Source organism: Phoenix dactylifera, chromosome 12 (assembly GCF_051530095.1).
Source record: "Phoenix dactylifera cultivar Ajwa chromosome 12, Ajwa_hap1_PhDact_Kaust_v1.1, whole genome shotgun sequence".
Taxonomy (NCBI): domain Eukaryota; kingdom Viridiplantae; phylum Streptophyta; class Magnoliopsida; order Arecales; family Arecaceae; genus Phoenix; species Phoenix dactylifera.
Genome location: NC_143201.1, coordinates 11,390,536 through 11,412,175, shown reverse-complemented (window position 1 = coordinate 11,412,175; position 21,640 = coordinate 11,390,536). Strand labels below are relative to the sequence as shown.

Below are 21,640 nucleotides of genomic sequence, written 5' to 3'. Positions count from 1 at the left end.
CCTAATTGGATTAGGATTGAAGAGTTCAATTGAGTCATGGTTCATTCAAGTTCTAATTGGATTAGGACTAGCATAGATTGAACCCAATTGATTCATGATTTGAACTAAACCAAATAGGAGCCCTAGATGCCTTTATAAGGCTTTGAAAGGAGGTGCCCTAATGATATGAGAAGCCCTCCTCCTCTCCATCACATGGCCACCCTCCTCTCCTCTCTTTTCAGCCACCAACAACAAAGGGAAGAAAAGGATCTTGGTGGCCTCCTTCTTCCTCCACCGTTTGGTTCCAATGCAAGGAAGAAAAAGAAGGCTGCAGGGCTTCGTTCCTCTTCTTCTCTTCATCCTTCTTCTTCCTCCTCCCAAGCACAATCAAGGATTGATTGAAAGGAAGGATATCAGCCATCAAAGTTATCTCTGCAAGGGAGCTATTACCCCGGGGAGATAGAAAGCTTGGATCGGTTTTCTGCTTCGTGTGGATACCCGTAGAGGCCGGGCACTTGAACGGCTTCAAGCGAACCTTCATCCTAAACCACGATCATCAGTTTGCGGTGATCATCTACCCGCACAAAGGTGAAGATCTGATCTTCTAATGTTATTTAAAAGTTTTTAATCCTTATCTATCTACGAACGGTTTTTAAACAACGTTCATGCGATGAACGGTTGATCCCGCACATGCCTCTTCCGCTGCATCTGAATTTTTTGAATTTTCAGCGGCATGATCAGCGGGTTCTCGACAGTGGTATCAGAGCCTAGGCTTCATAGATTAAGGTAAGAATTAATTATCTAAAGGCTTATTAGATCTGAAAATTGAATGATCATGCATGCTGAAAATTTCTGCATGCAGATTTTTCAGGGGTGCTGATTTTTGTATGCTGATTTTTATGTGATAAAATGATGATTCTAATTGCGTTGTTAATGAGATTACAAAGTTTAGAATCATGATTAGCATGATCAGCAACCTATGTCATGATATAATCAGTTAGTTTTTAGATCTGAAAATTATAATTGTTGCATATGGTGATGATCATAGGATTCAAACCCTTTTGGTATCAAATGTAATGACCTGCGATGTGATCTGCAATGTCATGTAATTTTTCAGATGCTTGCATGCATCTTATTTGATGTTTTGAGAGGCCTGCGTGCCTCCTAAAAGGAGATGTAATTTATTTTTATTTTTATTTTACATCTGGTTGTATTTCTGTGATGTGATGTACGTCAACGATCAAGTTGAAGACAAGGCATGAAATGAACAGGGGTCTAAGCGGTTGATGGCGATTGGATCAAGAGTTGGTCAAGGATCGAATCAAGAAGGCTTGGAACCAATTCAAGAGTTGAAGACCAGTTGATCGATTGACGTGCATGTGCTTGTAATACGACCTAACTAGAATCCATGATCATCACCTATTTAAAGTTTAGCTTTAATTACTGCTGCGATTATAACTGCCTGCAATGTGCCGTTTACATGTGATGTGAATGTGAGTCGGGTAGATAGTTTTACATGTGATGTAGCAAACCCAATTGAGACCTAAATCAAAACCTCCTCAATCAAGTCGAGAGTGAACCGACATGAGCAAGTCATATTAGATTAATTGATCTAATTGGTGTCTAGGAAAGCATGAAAGGTGGTTACTTAATTAGGACCTTACTCTCTGAGTAAGGAGAGCCTCCCACCTGCTTACCTGGCCAATTGTTCGATTACCTCTTATGAAGAGCTCAAGTTGCAAACACTAAGACCTGATTAACCAATATTAAGTCAATAGGTCTTCCACCGTAGTAGAGCTGCTAAGGCCTTTCTGATGTTGATTTGTCTCGGCTGGATACAGTGGTCAAGTTGCATCGGGGGGCTGGACCTCTCTATAGACATGAGATGTTGTAGAGTAAAGGTGGGGTTGGGCACCAATAACTGTTAGGTGAGGACCCAATGACGACTTTATTCCTACGGTTATACGGTGGGTCTGACTTAACTAAGAAATGGGACCAATAACTGTTAGGTGAGGTCTTCATGACTTAGAGACCAAGTTGCACTGCAACATGCTTGAGAAGCATTGTACAAGAGTTGTACATTCATCAATCTATGTGTCACCAATAACTGTTAGGTGAGGTGGCATGTAAATTGGTGGGACCGCAGTACCTACTAGAACCCTAGTCGTGTGGGATTTCTGTTTTCCTACCAGGGGAGTGTGAGGGATTCGAGAAAATAGTGGGAGTTACATTTGTTCTAAAAGACCTTAGAACAGATTAGGATCAAGTACAAAAGTCTAACTAGAATCTTTACTCTCTGCAGATACAATGTCAGCTTCAAACCCTTTGACCCGTATTCTTGAGACCAACCGACTGACCGGAACCAATTACAAAGACTGGCTTAGAAACCTCAAAATTATTTTGGACTGTGAGAAAATAGGCTACATACTCGATTCAGATATCCCCACACTACCAACACGTCCTACTGATGTTCAGCGTGAGATGCATAAAAAGTGGTTGGATGATGACATTAGAGTAAAATGCTATATGATGGCATCCATGTCAAATGAACTCCAATGCAAGCATGAAAATATGAAGACTGCTAGGGACATACTGGCACACCTGCAAGAGTTGTATGGTGAGCAGAGTCGCACAGCTCGTTTTGAAGTGTCCAAGAGGCTTTTCAAAACAAAGATGCGCGAGGGGCAGTCTGTCCATGATCACGGTCTGACTATGATCAAGGATCTGGAGGAGCTTGAGAAGCTCGGTATGGACATGCACAAGAAATTACAAGTGGATTTGATCCTACAGTCACTTCCTGATTCATTTGGTCAGTTTATAGTAAACTACCACATGAATAAGATTGAATGCACTAAGACTGAACTAATCAACATGTTGGTAACTGCTGAGGGAGCCTTGAAAGGTTCAAGGGGCAATGTCCTTGCTGCTGAGTTGACTTCTGGTTCCAAGAGAAAGTCTACTTGGAAGAAAAAGAAGCCTGCTAAGAAGCAGAAGAAAGACAAGAGCCAAAGAAGGAAGTTCAAAAGAAAAGGGCTAACGACAAAGGAAAATGTTTCCACTGCAATGTCGAAGGCCACTGGAAGAGAAACTGTCCTTCATACCTCGAGAGCCTGAAGAATAAGAAAGATGACACGCCTTCAGAAGGTATAGACTTGCTCATAATTGAAACTAATCTAACGGTTTCTTCTACTTCTAGTTGGGTTATAGATTCTGGTTCTAGTGCTCATTTGTGCACTACCATGCAGGGTCTAAAGGAAAGTAGAAGGCTGGCGGAAGGTGCGGTAACCCTTCGGGTTGGCAACGGGGCAAAAGTTGCTGCTGTGGCTGTGGGCACCTACCATCTGCGACTACCGTCTGGATTTAGTTTATTACTTAGAGACTGCTATTATGTACCTGCTGCTAGCAGAAATTTGATTTCTGTTTTATGTCTAGCACAGGAAGGTCATGTTTTTACTTTTGACAAAGACTGCTGTTCTATTTATTTAAGAAATAAAATAGTCGCACGTGGTTTCATGATCGACAGTCTCTATCATTTACATATGGATGTATCTGTGAATATTACCGAGCAAGAAGTGAGTGCCAAAGGATCCAAAAGATCTAGAGATGAGATAAACCAAAGATATTTGTGGCACCTCAGACTTGGCCATATTGGAGAGGATAGGATGAACGAAATGGATAAAGATGGGCTTCTCGGCTCATTGACTTTCGAGTCATATCCAGTTTGCGAGTCCTGTCTTCAAGAAAAAATGGCTAGATTGCCCTTTGTAGGACATGGGAAGAGGACCACTGAAATACTTACCCTAGTACATACAGATGTATGTGGCCCATTCGATGTGCCAGCCAGGGGACGTTATTCTTACTTCATTACCTTTACCGATGATTATTCACGATATGGGTATGTGTATCTTATGAGACACAAGTCTGAATCTTTTGAAAAGTTCAAAGAGTTCAAGAATGAAGTAGAAAAACAAACCGAAAAATCTCTTAAGGCTCTTCGATCAGATCGAGGAGGAGAATACCTTAGTGGGGAATTCCGGGACTATCTCAAAGAAAACGGCATAGTCTCACAATGGACACCTCCGGGTACACCTCAACTCAACGGGGTGTCAGAGAGGAGGAATCGGACCCTGTTGGACATGGTCAGGTCCATGATGAGCTTCACTGATTTACCTATGTTCCTTTGGGGAGATGCCTTACTCACAGCGATTTATTTATTGAATAGAGTTCCCTCTAAATCCGTTCCTACCACACCGTATGAGATATGGCATGGTAAGAAACCAAGTCTGGGTCATCTCAAGATTTGGGAATGTCCGGCCCACGTCAAGAGACTACAGGCGGACAAGTTAGAGGCTAGGACCATAAGTGCTCGTTTTATAGGATATCCTAAAGAGTCATTAGGATACAATTTTTACGTCTCAGAGGATCACAATGTGTTTGTGAGCCGTCATGCCATCTTCTTAGAAAATCAGTTTATCCTTGATAGAGGCAGTGGGAGAAAAATTGAGCTTGAAAAGAAAGTCTCTGAAAAGCAACGAGTCATGGATCCTATAGAACCCATTCATGGATCCTATACACGATGTCCCTCGACCACCTCGTAGATCTAGTAGGGTCTCCCATCCTCCCGGTAGATACTTAGGTATACTAGAAGAGGATACCGAGGAAATGTTCCTAGTGGGAGATAGGGATCACATACAGGATCCCAAAACCTACAACGAGGCGATATCTGATATCGATTTCGAGAAATGGCTGGAAGCCATGAAGTCAGAGTTAGACTCCATGCATTCCAACCAAGTCTGGACCTTAGTAGACCCACCAGAAGGTATTGTACCTATTGGATGCAAATGGATCTACAAAAGGAAAATAGGTTCGGATGGAAAGGTAGAGACCTATAAGGCAAGGCTTGTGGCGAAAGGGTATAGTCAGCGCGAAGGCATTGACTATCAGGAGACCTTTTCACCTATAGCCATGCTAAAATCCATCCGAACATTGCTTGCCATTGCAGCATTTCATGATTATGAAATCTGGCAGATGGATGTGAAAACTGCTTTCCTGAATGGATATCTTGATGAAGATATCTATATGGAACAGCCTTTGGGTTTCACTTCCAGTGATGGAGATCACAAGGTCTGCAAGCTGCAAAGGTCCATCTATGGACTAAAGCAAGCATCTCGGAGTTGGAACACTCGTTTCGATGACGCAATCAAAACGTTTGATTTCATCAAAAACAAAGAGGAACCGTGTGTTTACAAAAAGGTTAGTGGGAGTGCTGTCGTATTTCTCGTACTGTACGACATCCTCCTGATAGGAAATGATATTCTCATGCTAACCTCGGTCAAGGTCTGGTTGTCAAAAGAATTCTCCATAAAAGACCTTGGGGAAGCATCCTATATTTTGGGAATAAAGGTCTATAGAGATAGATCTAAAAGGATGCTTGGCCTTTTACAGAAGATGTACATAGAGGAGGTGCTGAAGAGGTTCAGCATGGAAAACTCCAAGAGGGGTCTCTTACCCCTAAGACATGGAATTCATCTCTCCAAGAAGATGTGCCCCAACACATCTGAAGAGATTCAACGCATGAGCAAGATCCCCTATGCATCAGCAATAGGGAGCCTCATGTATGCCATGCTATGTACACGACCTGATATAGCCCTTGCTGTGAGTGTCACAAGCAGATATCAGTCGAATCCAGGTGAAGAACACTGGACAGCTGTGAAGAATATTCTTAAGTACTTAAGAAGAACTAAGGACATGTCTTGGTCTTTGGAGGATCATCAGAGTTGAAGGTAGAAGGATGCACACATATTGATGATAGAAAGTCTACATCAGAATATGTGTAATGATGGTTCAGTAAATTGGAAGAGTTCCAAACAACCGATCATTATAGATTCTACCTTAGAAGCTGAATGTTAAGCCATATCTAAGGGTGCAGTGGAAACCTTCTGGTTAAAAGTTCATTGCAGAGTTAGGTGTAATGTCATTAGATGCCATAACACTTTACTGCGATAACATTGGCACCATAGCACTAGCTATGGAGCCAAGGTCTCATCAGAAGTCCAAGCACATAGAGCGGCGCTTCCACCTCATACGCGACTATATTGAGAAGAAATATGTAGAGGTGCAGAGAGTAGACTCCGCGGATAAACCCGTTCACTAAGCAGCTAAGTCAGCAAAAGACTGAAGCCCACCTTGAGAAGATGGGGTTTAGATATATGACTGATTGGCTTTAGTGCAAGTGGGAGATTGTTAGATGTATGCCCTAGAAGCCAATCTGGCTGACACATTATTAATTCTAGGGACATAATTTTGTACTTGACTATTTATTATTGAATAAATAAAAGGCATCTTTTTATTCATATTATTTATGTGTCTATGAATCGTCCAAGAAATTAACAAGATGATGATACATATTCTCAAGAGTTGAGAATTTGAGCCATGTACCATTGGTGATTAATTTCTAAATACTCCTGATCAATGGATCATCACGAGGACGGTGATCGATCCGATCAGTGCACAGATCACTTTCCTTCTGAATGGACGAGACTGGAGTCCACAGTGTAGGAACACTGAAGTGATAGTGCAGGTGCTTGTTAGAGAACAAGGGTACTGAGCGTGACCAAGACAAGAAGTCACTTGGATATCTATCCACTCGTCAGTGACTTGCTTGATGTTGCAGTAGTGTGACTGATCCTTTGACCTGCGGTGCTTCGGCTACTCACAGTGAGGTTATTGTAGTTTGACTGCACACATACATGGTCTCTAGCCATATGGGTCCATGCAGTGTAGATTGGCTGCAGTAGGTTCACTGTAGGAGTAGGGTATGCACCTACAAGGAATCTATCGACCTTGATAGAAGAGGAGTGATCCTATGTGATTTGTTAGACTGAGTTCTAAGACCTTGGCCAGGGCAGTAATATAAAGTGGAGAAAGAGTTTTCCACTAACGAACTCGAGTCGAATAAATCTTGACATATGACAGACGAAGGGGTTTGACGAGTTATCCATGACCTCCGTCCTGTAGGGATCCATGATAGAAGGACTGTATCACATGATAACTGCACCTAGAGGTTCATCATTCTATTCTACTGGGTAGCCACTACATGCTGCTAGGTGTCACTGGTGGATGGTGGGACTCATAGGGACTATCTCGATGATCGATAAGCCCTAATGAGTAGAGTTGGAATCGTTCCGACCCATTAAAAGGAGTTTTCAATGATATTGTGATAGAGATCACAATATATCTCACTACCAGTCAGAGTAGAACCTATGGGGTCACACACACTAGAGGCATTGACCGATCCGATGGTTGAATCGTGATTAGGAATCACAAATAATCAATTCGATTGATAATAAGCTGAAGAAGGAACAAAGAGAATTAATTAATTGGACTTAAAACAAGAGTCCTACTTGGAGTAGGATTCCAAGAGTCCTACTTGGAGTAGGATTTATAGAGTCCTAATTGGATTAGGACTAGGAATCCTACTTGGACTGAGATTCCTACTTGGACTAGGATTCCTACTTGGACTGGAAATACTATTTGGAGTAGGACTAGGATTCCTACTTGGAGTAGGATTCCTACAATCCTAATTAGATTAGGAGTTTTGAATTAAATTTGGATTCCTACTTGGAGTAGGATTCCTAGAGTCCTAATCGGATTAGGACTTCGAATTCAAATTAGAGTCCTAATTGGATTAGGACTAGAATTAAACAAGTCCTAATTGGATTAGGATTTCTTAAGTCCTAATTAATTATTAATCTAATGAATCAATATGACTCCTAATTGGATTAGGATTGAAGAGTTCAATTGAGTCATGGTTCATTCAAGTTCTAATTGGATTAGGACTAGCATAGATTGAACCCAATTGATTCATGATTTGGACTAAACCAAATAGGAGCCCTAGATGCCTTTATAAGGCTTTGAAAGGAGGTGCCCTAATGATATGAGAAGCCCTCCTCCTCTCCATCACGTGGCCACCCTCCTCTCCTCTCTTTTCAGCCACCAACAACAAAGGGAAGAAAAGGATCTTGGTGGCCTCCTTCTTCCTCCACCGTTTGGTTCCAATGCAAGGAAGAAAAAGAAGGCTGCAGGGCTTCGTTCCTCTCCTTCTCTTCATCCTTCTTCTTCCTCCTCCCAAGCACAATCAAGGATTGATTGAAAGGAAGGATATCAGCCATCAAAGTTATCTCTGCAAGGGAGCTAGCACCCCGGGGAGATAGAAAGCTTGGATCGGTTTTCTGCTTCGTGTGGATACCCGTAGAGGCCGGGCACTTGAACGGCTTCAAGCAAACCTTCATCCTAAACCACGATCATCAGTTTGCGGTGATCATCTACCCGCACAAAGGTGAAGATCTGATCTTCTAATGTTATTTAAAAGTTTTTAATCCTTATCTATCTACGAACGGTTTTTAAACAACGTTCATGCGATGAACGGTTGATCCCGCACATGCCTCTTCCGCTACATCTGAATTTTTTGAATTTTCAGCGGCATGATCGGGGTATTCCAACAATCCAAACAGAATTCATCCTCTCATCACCCGAAGATCTCCTCCCAGTTGTGCACATCCATTCCGTGTTCATCTTCCACGTCACCTTCTCCCAGGTTTCTTCCACATCGTTCCATCCTTATCCTATCTCCCAACCAACTCCAAGCTTCATCCCGTTGTGATCTTCTCTTCTCCCGTTCGGATAAAGCAACCAATATTCCCTTGTTTCACATCCCGTTTGTAATCACACTCATCCCGACTGCCTTCCATGTCTCCTCCCAGATTTTATCTTTCCATCGTATCTCCATCCCAGCTCCCCTTCTTCATTCCATTCTCTTCCCAGCATCCTTATCTCCTTTCGCATCTGATTCCTCCCAAACCAAGCCAACTTCCCTTCCAAATGAGAACCAGCAACCACCGCTTATTCCAGCATCCACGGATGAGCTCAAATCCCCTGCATCGGCAACAATCCCATCCCATTCCGGCCTGATCCCATGGAATCTCCCAACATTCACGCTGCTCCCCTGCTTCAAGATCAATTCAAATCCTCCCCATTCTTAGCGATTTATCCTCATCTTCTCTCAGCCGTAAGCATCATTCCAGCGTCCACGCAACTCCCAACCATCTCTCAGCCGAGATCCAACATCCCAACTCCCCTGTTTCAGTAACAAAACAAAGCCCATCTAAAGAATTCCTTGTTTCTTCCCGTCAGCTTCCTCCGTGCATATCTGCATTTGTTCTTCATCCTTATCCCACAGCCAACCAGGATTCACCATCATCCTCCCAAGCTTCACGGATTCCTCTGTTCCGAAATCACTACCAGCCGAATCCCATGATCTTTGCTCACACATCTTGCTCATCTTCATCTCCCCTGCTTCACGTCCCACAACCTTCCCATGCTTTGGAACAGATCCCCATTGGTTACTTTAAATACTTTCCCTCATCTATTGGTCACTCCCCATTGGTTAGATTTGAAAAACTAGCCATTACTAGCTGTTGGGAGGTCAAAAAGTACTTCTGCAGAACTAGCCGTTATGCCCTTGCCCATGCTAGGATCGACCCAAACTTTACTGGGGTCGACTCAACTTACTGTGTATTGGGCTTGGGGTCGACTCAACTTCTTCTGGGGTCGACCCAACCTTCACTAGGGTCGGCTCTGTAATACCTGGGCCCAAAAATCAACTGGGCCCAATACTCCTTTTTGGGCCCATATTCGAGCATTGGGCCATGACATCTAATAGGCTAACCGGGCCCATGGTTGGCAGCCCGTTTGATGGCTGCCACCTCATGCTTTGTGCATGGATGTGACTAGAGCCAGCTGGGGATCAGAAGAAGGCCCAGCTGTTAGGCTCTTCACAAGGGAAAAGCTGGGGGTGACACCTCACCCTAGCTAAAAGAGCCTCATGTATAGACCCCTTCCAACTCTTCTTCCTCCCCAAGGATTTTCTGGGACGACCGCTGAAGCGCCAAAGTAGGGAGCACCGCAGATCATCCCTGGAAATGGGTAAGCTCCCTGATCATGCTCAGTCCTTCATCTTCCTTGTTTTCAAAAAAAAATATAGAGGAGGGACTCCATGGACCTCAGCTGCAGTCGCTGCCGGCTCTCGGTAGGGGGCTACAGTCGGCTGGAGCCCATTCCCCTTCTTCTTCTTCAGTGGGATAGGGGGTCTCGGTGAAGAAGAAGAAGGGAGGAAAGAAAAGAAAATGAAAGAAAGAAGAAAAAGGAGAGAGGGAAGAGGGGACTCACCCGTGTGCGGCCGCGAGCGTCGCCGGCGCCGTTGGTCCCCGCCGCTGGCTCTTCCTCTCCCGAGATCCCTCTTCTCCACGGGAAGGAGAGAGGGTCGGCGACCACGGGCCGCAGCTGCTACAGGCGCCACGGGAGCCGCCGGCCGACCTCCATCCGGCCCCCCTCCCGAGCCCCGGCATGGGGTCGCCCCCTCTATGGTCACGGAAGAAGAGAGGGAAAGCAAAGAAGAAGGCAAGAAAGAAAAGAAAAAAAAGAAAGAAAAGAAGGAAAGAAGAAAAGGAATGAGGACTCACCGGCTCGTCATCGTGTGCGGCGGCCGCCGGCTTCGGCCGCGAGCACCGTCGGCACGATCGTCGACTGCAGGCGCAGCCGAGAGCACCGCGGGCTCGGCCGGGGACGCCGCGGGGCTTGGCCGTGGGCATCGGCCGCAGGCACGGCCGAAGGCATCATGGGCCTGGCCGCAAACGCCGCCGGTCGTGGCCTGTCCCCCTTCCGCTCACCGTCCTCCCTTCCGCTCGCCGTTCCCCCCTTCATCGGAGAAGGGAGGAGGAGATCGAGATGAAAGAGAAGAAGGGAGAAGAAGAAGAAGCTTCGGGAAGGAGAAGAAATGAAAAAAAAAGAAAAGAGAAGAGAAGAAAAGGGAAAAAAAGGGGAAAGAAAAAGAAAAAGAAAAGAAAAGGAAGGAAAAGAGAAGAAAAAAAAAATGAAATGGGTTTAGCCAAATTTGACTAACCCAAGCCCAATTAGGCTGGGCTAAGTCTAAATCCGAGCCCAATTAGATTGGGCTAAGTCTGGGCGAGCCTAAACTATAAGTTGGGTTAAATCCGAGCTAATTTAAGTTAAATTGAAATGGGTCCGAACCCAATTAAGCAGAGTTGGTCTCAGCAGACCTAATTGATTGTGAATCAGGCTCAATTCAAGCCCAATTCAACTGACAGAAGGTCGAATTGACCTTGGGCTAATCCTGACTCAGGCCCAAATGAGCCACATTGACCAAATCAGAGGGTCCAATTGGCTGGACCCAATTATAAACGAGGCCCAATCCTTTAATTAAAAACCCAGTCAACCCATGTGGACCTAATCTGGTTTTAAATCGAGCCCCAAAGGCTCTAAATTGGATAAATTGGACTTGGGATAGATCCTTGGATGGGATCCAAGCAAGTAAATTCATAGTATGATGAACTAAGAAATTTTATAATAAATAAATGAGGAATAATGTGATCCCTATGGTGTTGTTTTAGGTGATTAAGGATTTGTCACCTGGACTTGAGAAATTTGGAAAGCGAATTGAAGTAAGTAATCTATTTTAATCTTATTGTGGATCATGTTACTATGTTTGTTAAGTTTTTAAAGTGTTATTCATGCATGATATGTTGTGATGGGTAAGTAATCTGTCTTAATCTTATCGTAGATCTTGTATTACGTTTTATAAGATGAACCAGTGTTTTTCATACAATTTGAATTGTATACATGATTTGTGAAGAAAGTAAGTAACCTGTTCTAGTCCTGTTAGGGATCATGTCATGTTATTAATGTTTCCTAAGCATTTATTTTAAGTATATATGTTTCATGCATGAGATGTTACAATGCATAAGTAACTTGCATGATCTCAGAAGCTATGGCTATGTATGCAACATGATGATGCTGATATTTTAATCATGCATGCAAGTTGGTATAATGAAATACTATCTAGCCAAGAGGCACTATTATAATGGGCTCAAAGATGCTACTGATCGAATGCAACTGAGCTGGCCTTGCTAGTGGCCGAGAATAACTTCGCTGGCCTTGCTAGTGGCCGAGAATGACTAGCTGGCCCCGCCAGTGGCCGAATGGACTTCGCAGTAGCATCCGAGAGAATGGACCACGGCATGCCGGGGGCACGGTTTCATATGCATACTTTATGAAAATGATATTTGAAGCATGATCATGAGGCTCGTTTCAGAGCCTGGGTATATGAGGCGGGTGCTTCCAAATCCTGCAGATGCATTTTTGGGGAGAAGCAAAATCGGTGAGGGTTGAAGGACGCTTGCGTGAAGCCCCGGAACCGGCCAACATCTGGCAGGGGAGCCCCGTGTTTCCCCCTCATGTGGGCCCGATAGTCACGTGCCCTGCGCGGGCGGACCGTGACATTTATGAACGTGCCTGGCCAAAGCATACATTGTTTTACAACGGATTTTTTTGAATATATCCTTATGAAATGTTGTATTTTGCTAAAACCGCTATCTCCTTTAAATGATGCTAATCGCATGAATTCTTACATTTTATGAAAATTCTGTTGACTGAAAATACTGCTTTGTTTTCCAAGCATACATATTTTGCCATGATAAACTGTGAGATAATACGCATGTCAGCTTCTCAAACCCTGCATAAACATGGTTACCATTATATTCGATCCGGTAAGATTATGTATGATTACTTACTGAGCCGTGTAGCTCATATCCGTTCATTTACTTTTTCTTTCAGATCCTCATCACTGATAGCTGCCAGAGACACGTTAATTTGATATCAGGGCTTCTTTCTTTTGGGGTAAAGCAAGTATACTTTTGTGTACATAAACTACATAGAAGCTCTGTATTTGGGTACTGACCAGCATGTTGTATTAAGAATGCTTTCATATGAAAAGATTTGGTTGGTTTGACTACCCTGTTACCCAGGTATGAGGCTGCGTGCTATTGTGGGCGGTAGTCGGCAATAGCACGGCCATGTCACGGATCCGGGTCCGGGGCATGACATCATGTGGTATCAGAGCAATAGGTTAACCATGAGTAAAAATTTTAAATTTTAATAAGGGCAGGGGTAGTTAAGTCTCATTTAATGAGATTCCGTATAATTGGAAAGAAAGAAAAGATTTTATTGGTTGCATCATCGGTCAGTCACGAAAATTGCTTGACACGAATATTTTGATAGATGACAATGAGCAACAAAAAGAAAGAAGTTAAGGCTAATACAAAATCATTCTAGGGGCATGATTATGGCGGGTATGGTATTAGAATTCCAGACTTAAGACGACTAAGGATTTTGGTGTTTTGAATCAGAATGCTAACAAGCTATGCCAAAATAAGAATAAATTATTTTGGAGATTCCTCGATGGAGTAATTTGTATTTTGGATTATGATTAAAGTATATTTTGACTAATATTAAGTGGAGTACCAGCCATGGAATATTAAAGTACAGTGCGTATCAGTATATATGTGATTTTGAAAGTTTAACATGATACTGAGTATTGTGGATAATACTTCTAGTTTAAAGTTAATTATTTTGATGGCAAGATAGGATTCATGCATAAGTTGTTTAAGGCTTGGACAAGGAAAGATATTTTTTAATATTCTTCGAGGATAAAATCTGTATGACAATTATGCAGGCAACTATTATATAGAAAGAAAGTATATTTGAGAAATGAGATTTAAGAATTTCTCCTTGGTTTACTTGGAATGTGAAATATTAGATTTTTTCAAATTATAATGCAAGATTAGTATTTTGATTGGAAGTCATTTAGTAAATTCTGAAAATAATTTTCAATCTTGAAGGATATTTTAGGCTCAAATGTTCCACAATGGATAGAGTGCATTAGTTTGTGATTCTGTGATAAATCAATTAAATAAATATTAGTTGATGTTTTGACAAAAAAAAAGAGAAGAGAATGATGAGGACATGGGGTCATTAGGAAATGCGAGCGGAATCAACAATAGAGTTGATATGGGAACAGACCCAATAGCACATGATGTTTCAGGGGTTTGTACTTAGTGACCCTGCTTCTAAGATTTGAAGTAAACTATTTCATCTCTAATAGAGGGGCAATTATTAAATGCTTTCGTTTATCACTAAGAAGCAAGTTTAAATTGTTTCATGAGGAAGGTGAAAGTTATGGATGATAATTCTACATATCATCGTCTAGTGGAAAGAGTACAAAAGAAGAAGATTTTTAAATAGAGATCTTACAACAAAAGTATACATCCTTTTCTTTTAATGGAGATGTGAGATCCAGAATCACCTTCTAGCAATGCTAAAGTAGGGCAAATTATTGTTCATGCAATTTAAAGATACCTAATATAAGATTAGGATATTGAGAAACAATTTCTAGAAGTTTACATAATTCTGAGCTTAAAATGTTCTAAGATGACTTGAGAGTTCATCTCTTATTAGAAAAGAAGGCTCATTTTTATGGCTGAAGTTGCTGGAAATGTAAAATTCATTTAAAGTGTTTGTCACTTGTTTAAGGGGATCTCATGTTGGGATACCCTTTCTTTGCTCGCTCATGGAAAAGTAAAAAGAAGTTCTATCTAAGTAAAACTCGATCAAGATGGAGGAAAGATTTGCAGTGCAAATACACATGAGGTATTGAATAGTCCTGTTTGTAGACAAGTAGTATGTTGTTCAAAAGTTATTAGTGAATTCAAAGGATTGTGATGTTTTGAATCAGAGTACGCAGCGAAAACATAGTGATCTGAATTATTTATCTAAGTTGGCCAGAAGTATTATTCTTTTAATTCGGAAAGTTTTAATATGTTTTCTTCAGTAGTAGGATTTTTCTTGATAAATAAAAAGAGAATGTTCTGATTTTTTGAATGTTGCTGTATTGATAAATAGAATTATTGAAAAATTTGAATTAGATTTCTAATGGAGAAAAGTGTTGTTGATTCTATGAATAATCTGGAGATAGCTATGTAATTTCACTAGTGAGTTTTTTCTATTGTTGGCAATTTCTGAAAGATTTTGAGCATCTTAAATTTAATATTAACGGATTAATGGTGCCTTGGATGGGCTTAGACCTAGAATATTTCTTACTCCTAGCTATGACATTTTCGATCTACCTATTTGAAAGGGGTTTGAAGTTTTGCTAGGATAAAAGTTGATCATTAAATTTTAGGCAAGGTTAAGAGAAGAAAGAAGATTATAGATTATAAAAAATATTTGATGCTAATGCTCTCACCTATTTCTATTAAGCCGATTACGATTCTTGTGTGGACTTAATCGAAAGCAATTAATTTCTTGGGCCAAGGATTATAGTATTTAAAATCTAAGGTAGGAAGACCAATCTTGTTTTGGAAGAGACCAAAAGAACTCCTATGTATCATAGATAAAAAAGGGGTCAAGTTTTGATATGCCATGATTTTGCCAAAATCTTATGAGCAAGCATTTTAAGAGAGAGACTAACTGAGATCTCGAGGATGACTCGATGGTTGAATACTTTTAAAACCTGAACCTTAAGGTATGACTAATTTCGAGGACGAAATTTATTTAAGGGGGGAAGAATGTAATACCTGGGCCCAAAAATCAACTGGGCCCAATACACCTTTTTGGGCCCATATTCGAGCATTGGGCCATGACATCTAATAGGCTAACTGGGCCCATGGTTGGCAGCCCGTTTGATGGCTGCCACCTCATGCTTTGTGCATGGATGTGACTAGAGCCAGCTGGGGATCAAAAGAAGGCCCAGCTGTTAGGCTCTTCACAAGGGAAAAGCTGGGGGTGACACCTCACCCTAGCTAAAAGAGCCTCATGTATAGACCCCTTACAACTCTTCTTCCTCCCCAAGGATTTTCTGGGATGACCGCTGAAGCGCCAAAGTAGGGAGCACTGCAGATCATCCCTGGAAATGGGTAAGCTCCCTGATCATGCTCAGTCCTTCATCTTCCTTGTTTTCAAAAAAAATATAGAGGAGGGACTCCATGGACCTCAGCTGCAGTCGCTGCCGGTTCTCGGTAGGGGGCTGCAGTCGGCTGGAGCCCATTCCCCTTCTTCTTCTTCAGTGGGATAGGGGGTCTCGGTGAAGAAGAAGAAGGGAGGAAAGAAAAGAAAATGAAAGAAAGAAGAAAAAGGAGAGAGGGAAGAGGGGACTCACCCGTGTGCGGCCGCGAGCGTCGCTGGCGCCGTTGGTCCCCGCCGCTGGCTCTTCCTCTCCCGAGATTCCTCTTCTCCACGGGAAGGAGAGAGGGTCGGCGACCACGGGCCGCGGCTGCTACAGGCGCCACGGGAGCCGCCGGCCGACCTCCATCCGGCCCCCCTCCCGAGCCCCGGCATGGGGTCGCCCCCTCTATGGTCACAGAAGAAGAGAGGGAAAGCAGAGAAGAAGGCAAGAAAGAAAAGAAATAAAAGAAAGAAAAGAAGGAAAGAAGAAAAGGAATGAGGACTCACCGGCTCGTCATCGTGTGCGGCGGCCGCCGGCTTCGGCCGTGAGCACCGTCGGCACGATCGTCGACTGCAGGCGCGGCCGAGAGCACCGCGGGCTCGGCCGGGGACGCCGCGGGGCTTGGCCGTGGGCATCGGCCGCAGGCGCGGCCGAAGGCGTCATGGGCCTGGCCGCGAACGCCGCCGGTCGTGGCCTGTCCCCCTTCCGCTCGCCGTCCTCCCTTCCGCTCGCCGTTCCCCCCTTCGTCGGAGAAGGGAGGAGGAGATCGGGATGAAAGAGAAGAAGGGAGAAGAAGAAGAAGCTTCGGGAAGGAGAAGAAATGAAAAAAAAAAAGAAAGAAAAGAGAAGAGAAGAAAAGGAAAAAAAAGGGGAAAGAAAAAGAAAAAGAAAAGAAAAGGAAGGAAAAGAGAAGAAAAAAAAATGAAATGGGTTTAGCCAAATTTGACTAACCCAAGCCCAATTAGGCTAGCCTAAGTCTAAATCCGAGTCTGGGCGAGCCTAAACTATAAGTTGGGTTAAATCCGAGCTAATTTAAGTTAAATTGAAATGGGTCCGAACCCAATTAAGCAGAGTTGGTCTCAGCAGACCTAATTGATTGTGAATCAGGCTCAATTCAAGCCCAATTCAACTGACAGAAGGTCGAATTGACCTTGGGCTAATCCTGACTCAGGCCCAAATGAGCCACATTGACCAAATCAGAGGGTCCAATTGGCTGGACCCAATTATAAACGAGGCCCAATCCTTTAATTAAAAACCCAGTCAACCCATGTGGACCTAATCTGGTTTTAAATCGAGCCCCAAAGGCTCTAAATTGGATAAATTGGACTTGGGCTGGATCCTTGGATGGGATCCAAGCAAGTAAATTCATAGTATGATGAACTAAGAAATTTTATAATAAATAAATGGGGAATAATGTGATCCCTATGGTGTTGTTTTAGGTGATTAAGGATTTGTCACCTGGACTTGAGAAATTTGGAAAGCGAATTGAAGTAAGTAATCTATTTTAATCTTATTGTGGATCATGTTACTATGTTTGTTAAGTTTTTAAAGTGTTATTCATGCATGATATGTTATGATGGGTAAGTAATCTGTCTTAATCTTATCGTAGATATTGTATTACGTTTTATAAGATGAACCAGTGTTTTTCATACAATTTGAATTGTATACATGATTTGTGAAGAAAGTAATGTTGCCCAAGGTGACAAGCCAAGAGGGGGGGGGTGAATTGGTTTCTTCTAAATTTTGGTGCTTTAAATGTTTTCTTAATTAAGTGCGGTGGATGCTTCCTTAAACTATTTGAATGATTTAAACTAGTGCAAAGATAGAAGATGATGCAAGAATAAACGTAAGCACAAGCACAACACAAACACAACAATATATAGTGATTCGGTGCTCTCCTTAGCACCTACGTCCACTCCCCAAGCGTCCCCTTGGGAATTCACTATAATCCCGCGGATTACAGTTGGATTGTTTTCCGGGCTCACAATCCAAAAAACCTTTGTTGGTTTTACGGGCTCACCAACGAACCTATACACTTGGTTTTCCGGGTTTACCAAAAACCTTTGTTGGTTTTGCGGGCTCACCAACGAACCTATACACTTGGTTTTCCGGGTTCACCAAAAACCTTTGTTGGTTTTGCGGGCTCACCAACGAACCTTTACACTTTGGTTTTCCGGGTTTACCAAAAACCTTTGTTGGTTTTGCGGGCTCACCAACGAACCTTTACAAAGTGTTTAATTAACAAAAGGAAAGATTCAAACTCCTAAAAGAGCATATGAAACAATATAAGCTACAAAGAAGAGTTAGAAAGTATTTATCGCTTTGAAGTGGCTTTGCTCTTCTTTGTCAAGGATGCTTCACTCTTCAAGGGAGGATGGAGCTTTTGATGACTCTTTGAATCTGCTCAACCCCTTTCTTTTGACTCTTGAATGAAGCACTTGGATGAAGCTTGCCTTGCTAGGGTTCTCTCTTGAATGCACTTGATGTATTTGTTGGATTGCCCCACAGCGGCGCGACGTTCGCGGCGGAATCCGCATGCCGGGCCCAGTGCATCGCATACGCCGGAACAGGATCGGGTAGATTTCAAAATTTTTCTGAATCAAAACGATTCAGAACCCTTTTGAATTAAGATGGGGACTAAACTAAGATCTAATAATTAATTATGAATTGTTAAATACTAGAAAATCAGAAATATAAAATTTCAAATGAAGATCTCATCTTCACCTTTGTGCGGGTAGAAGAACACCGCAACCGATGATCGTGGTTTGGTTCCTTGTAGCCGCACAAACGTCCGGCCTCTACAAGTATCCACACGAGGTTGCTGAAGATCAGAGATGGGGCTTCACCGGGGTGCTAGCTCCTTGCAAAAGCCTCTCTTGGATGTCGAAGAAGAAGGAAGAAGAAATCACAAGGATCCCACCTTGTGCAGCCTTCAAAAGGAAGAAGAAAACCCTTCACCTTTTTTATTCTTTTCTCTCCCTATTTGCTGATTTAAAAATCCCCAAAAATCCTTCTTGCTGCCCCACGGCTGGGAGAAGTTCTTCTCTAAAATCTGGGACGTGGGGCTCCCTTTTATATGGTTCAAAACCCTAGGCGCCAAGGGTCCTAGTCCCACTAGGATTCCTTGGCGCCTCCCCCTTTTTTTTGCATTGGCGGGCCCCTTGATTCCTTGAATCAAGGGGCGCTGGCTCCCAGCAAAGAAGGAGAGGGGGCCACGTTCTTCCTTGCCCTCTTGGCTGCCCCCTCTTACCTATTTTGACTCCTCAAAATAGGGCATTAAGAGGGAGGCTTCATATAAGGAAAAAGGCTGAATTTAGGTAGAATTTTTGGGACTCGATCTAGCCAACTCTTGACTAGGATTTGAGTCAAATTTCTTTGGATCAGATCCAACATAATTTGACTCAATTAATCAGCAATAAAAGACTCAATTATAATCTAATTATAATTATTTAATTCTTCCATTTAACTCACTAACTCTTAGTGGGTTATTTTGTACATCAATCTTATTGACAATTGACATTGTGATTCCAAATCACAAATCGACAATCCTAATAATCAGAACCTCTAATGTGTGTGACCTCATAGGTTCTAATCTGACTGGTAATGAGACATATTGAGATCTCCATCTCAGTATCATTGAAACTCCTTTCAATGGGTTGGAACGATTCCAACTCAACTCATTAGGGTTTATCGATCATCAAGATAATCCCTATGAGTCCCACCATCCACCAGTGACACCTAGCAGCATGTAGTGGCTACCCAGCAGAATAGAATGATGAACCTCTAGGTGCAGTTGTCATGTGTTACAGTCCTTCTATCGTGGATCCCTACAAGACGGAGGTCATGGATAACTCGTCAAACCCCTTCGTCTGTCATATGTCAAAATTTATTCGACTTAAGTTCGAGAGTAGAAAACTCTTTCTCCACTGTGCATACTGCCCCGGCCGAGGTCTTACGAACTCAGTCTTATAAATCACATAGGATCTCTCCTTATCTATCAAGGTCGATAGATTCCATATAGGTGCATACCCTACTCCTACAGTGAACTTACTGCAGCCAATCTACACTGCATGGACCCATATGGCTAGAGACCATGTATGTGTGCAGTCAAACTACAATAACCTCACTGTGAGTAGCCGAAGCACCGCAGGTCAAAGGACCAGTCACACTACTGCAACATCAAGCAAGTCACGGACGAGTGGATAGACATCCAAGTGACTTCTTGTCTTGGTCACGCTCAGTACCCTTGTTCTCTAACAAGCACCTGCACTATCACTTCAGTGTCCCTACACTGTGGACTCAAGTCTCGTCCATCCAGAAGAAAAGTGATCTGTGCACTGATCGGATCGATCACCGTCCTCGTGATGATCCATTGATCATGAGCATTTAGAAACTAATCACCAATGATACATGGCTCAAATTCTCAACTCTTGAGAATATGTATCATCATCTTATTAATTTCTTGGACGATTCATAGACACATAAACAATATGAATGAAAAGATGCCTTTTATTTATTTAATAATAAATAGTCAAGTACAAAATTATGTCCCTAAAATTAATAATGTGTCAGCCAGATTGGCTTCTAGGGCATACATCTAACAATCTCCCACTTGCACTAAAGCCAATCAGTCATATATCTAAGCCCCATCTTCTCAAGGTGGGCTTCAGTCTTTTGCTGACTTAGCTGCTTAGTGAACGGGTCTGCCACGTTATCCGCGGAGTCTACTCTCTGCACCTCGACATACTTCTTCTCAACATAGTCGCGTATGAGATGGAAGCGCCGCTCTATATGCTTGGACTTCTGATGAGACCTTGGTTCCTTAGCAAGAGCTATGGCGCCATTATTATCGCAGTAGAGTGTTATGGCATCTGATGTCATTACATCTAATTCTGCAATGAATTTCTTGAACCAGAAGCCTTCCTTAGCAGTTTCAGAGGCGGCGATGTATTCAGCTTCCATAGTAGAGTCAGCAATGATCGGTTGTTTAGAACTCTTCCAATTCACCGTACCACCATTGCACAAGAACACATATCCAGATGTTGACTTCCTATCATCGACATCAGTCATGAAGTCTGAATCTGTGTACCCTTCTACCTTTAACTCAGTTGATCCTCCAAAAATCAAGAATAAATCTTTAGTTCTTCTCAAGTACTTAAGAATATTCTTCACAGCTGTCTAGTGTTCTTCACCTGGATTCGACTGATATCTGCTTGTGACACTCACAGCAAGGGCTATATCAGGTCGTGTACATAGCATGGCATACATGAGGCTCCCTATTGCCGATGCATAGGGTATCTTGCTCATGCGTTGAATCTCTTCAGATGTGTTGGGGCACATCTTCTTGGAGAGATGAATTCCATGCCTTAGGGATAAGAGACCCCTCTTGGAGTTTTCCATGCTGAACCTCTTCAGCACCTCCTCAATGTACATCTTCTGTCAAAGGCCAAGCATCCTTTTAGATCTATCTCTATAGACCTTTATTCCCAAAATATAGGATGCTTCCCCAAGGTCTTTCATGGAGAATTTTTTTGACAACCAGACATTGACCGAGGTTAGCATGGGAATATCATTCCCTATCAGTAGGATGTCGTCCACGTACAGTACGAGAAATACGACAGCGCTCCCACTAACCTTTTTGTAAACACACGGTTCTTCTTTGTTTTTGATGAAATCAAACGTTTTGATTGCGTCATCGAAACGAGTGTTCCAACTCCGAGATGCTTGCTTTAGTCCATAGATGGACCTTTGCAGCTTGCAGACCTTGTGATCTCCATAACTGGAAGTGAAACCCAAAGGCTGTTC

The 21,640-nt window shown here is 42.7% G+C and overlaps 1 long non-coding RNA gene across 1 annotated transcript; it reads left to right on the top strand.

Annotated features, from left to right (window-relative positions):
• The first annotated feature begins 6,564 nt into the window (after window positions 1–6,564).
• LOC148700426 (uncharacterized) lies at window positions 6,565–17,090 on the top strand. The gene is made up of 2 exons (XR_016398104.1): window positions 6,565–9,963; window positions 11,448–17,090. It is a non-coding gene; the product is annotated as an uncharacterized LOC148700426 (long non-coding RNA).
• The last annotated feature ends 4,550 nt before the right edge of the window (window positions 17,091–21,640 follow it).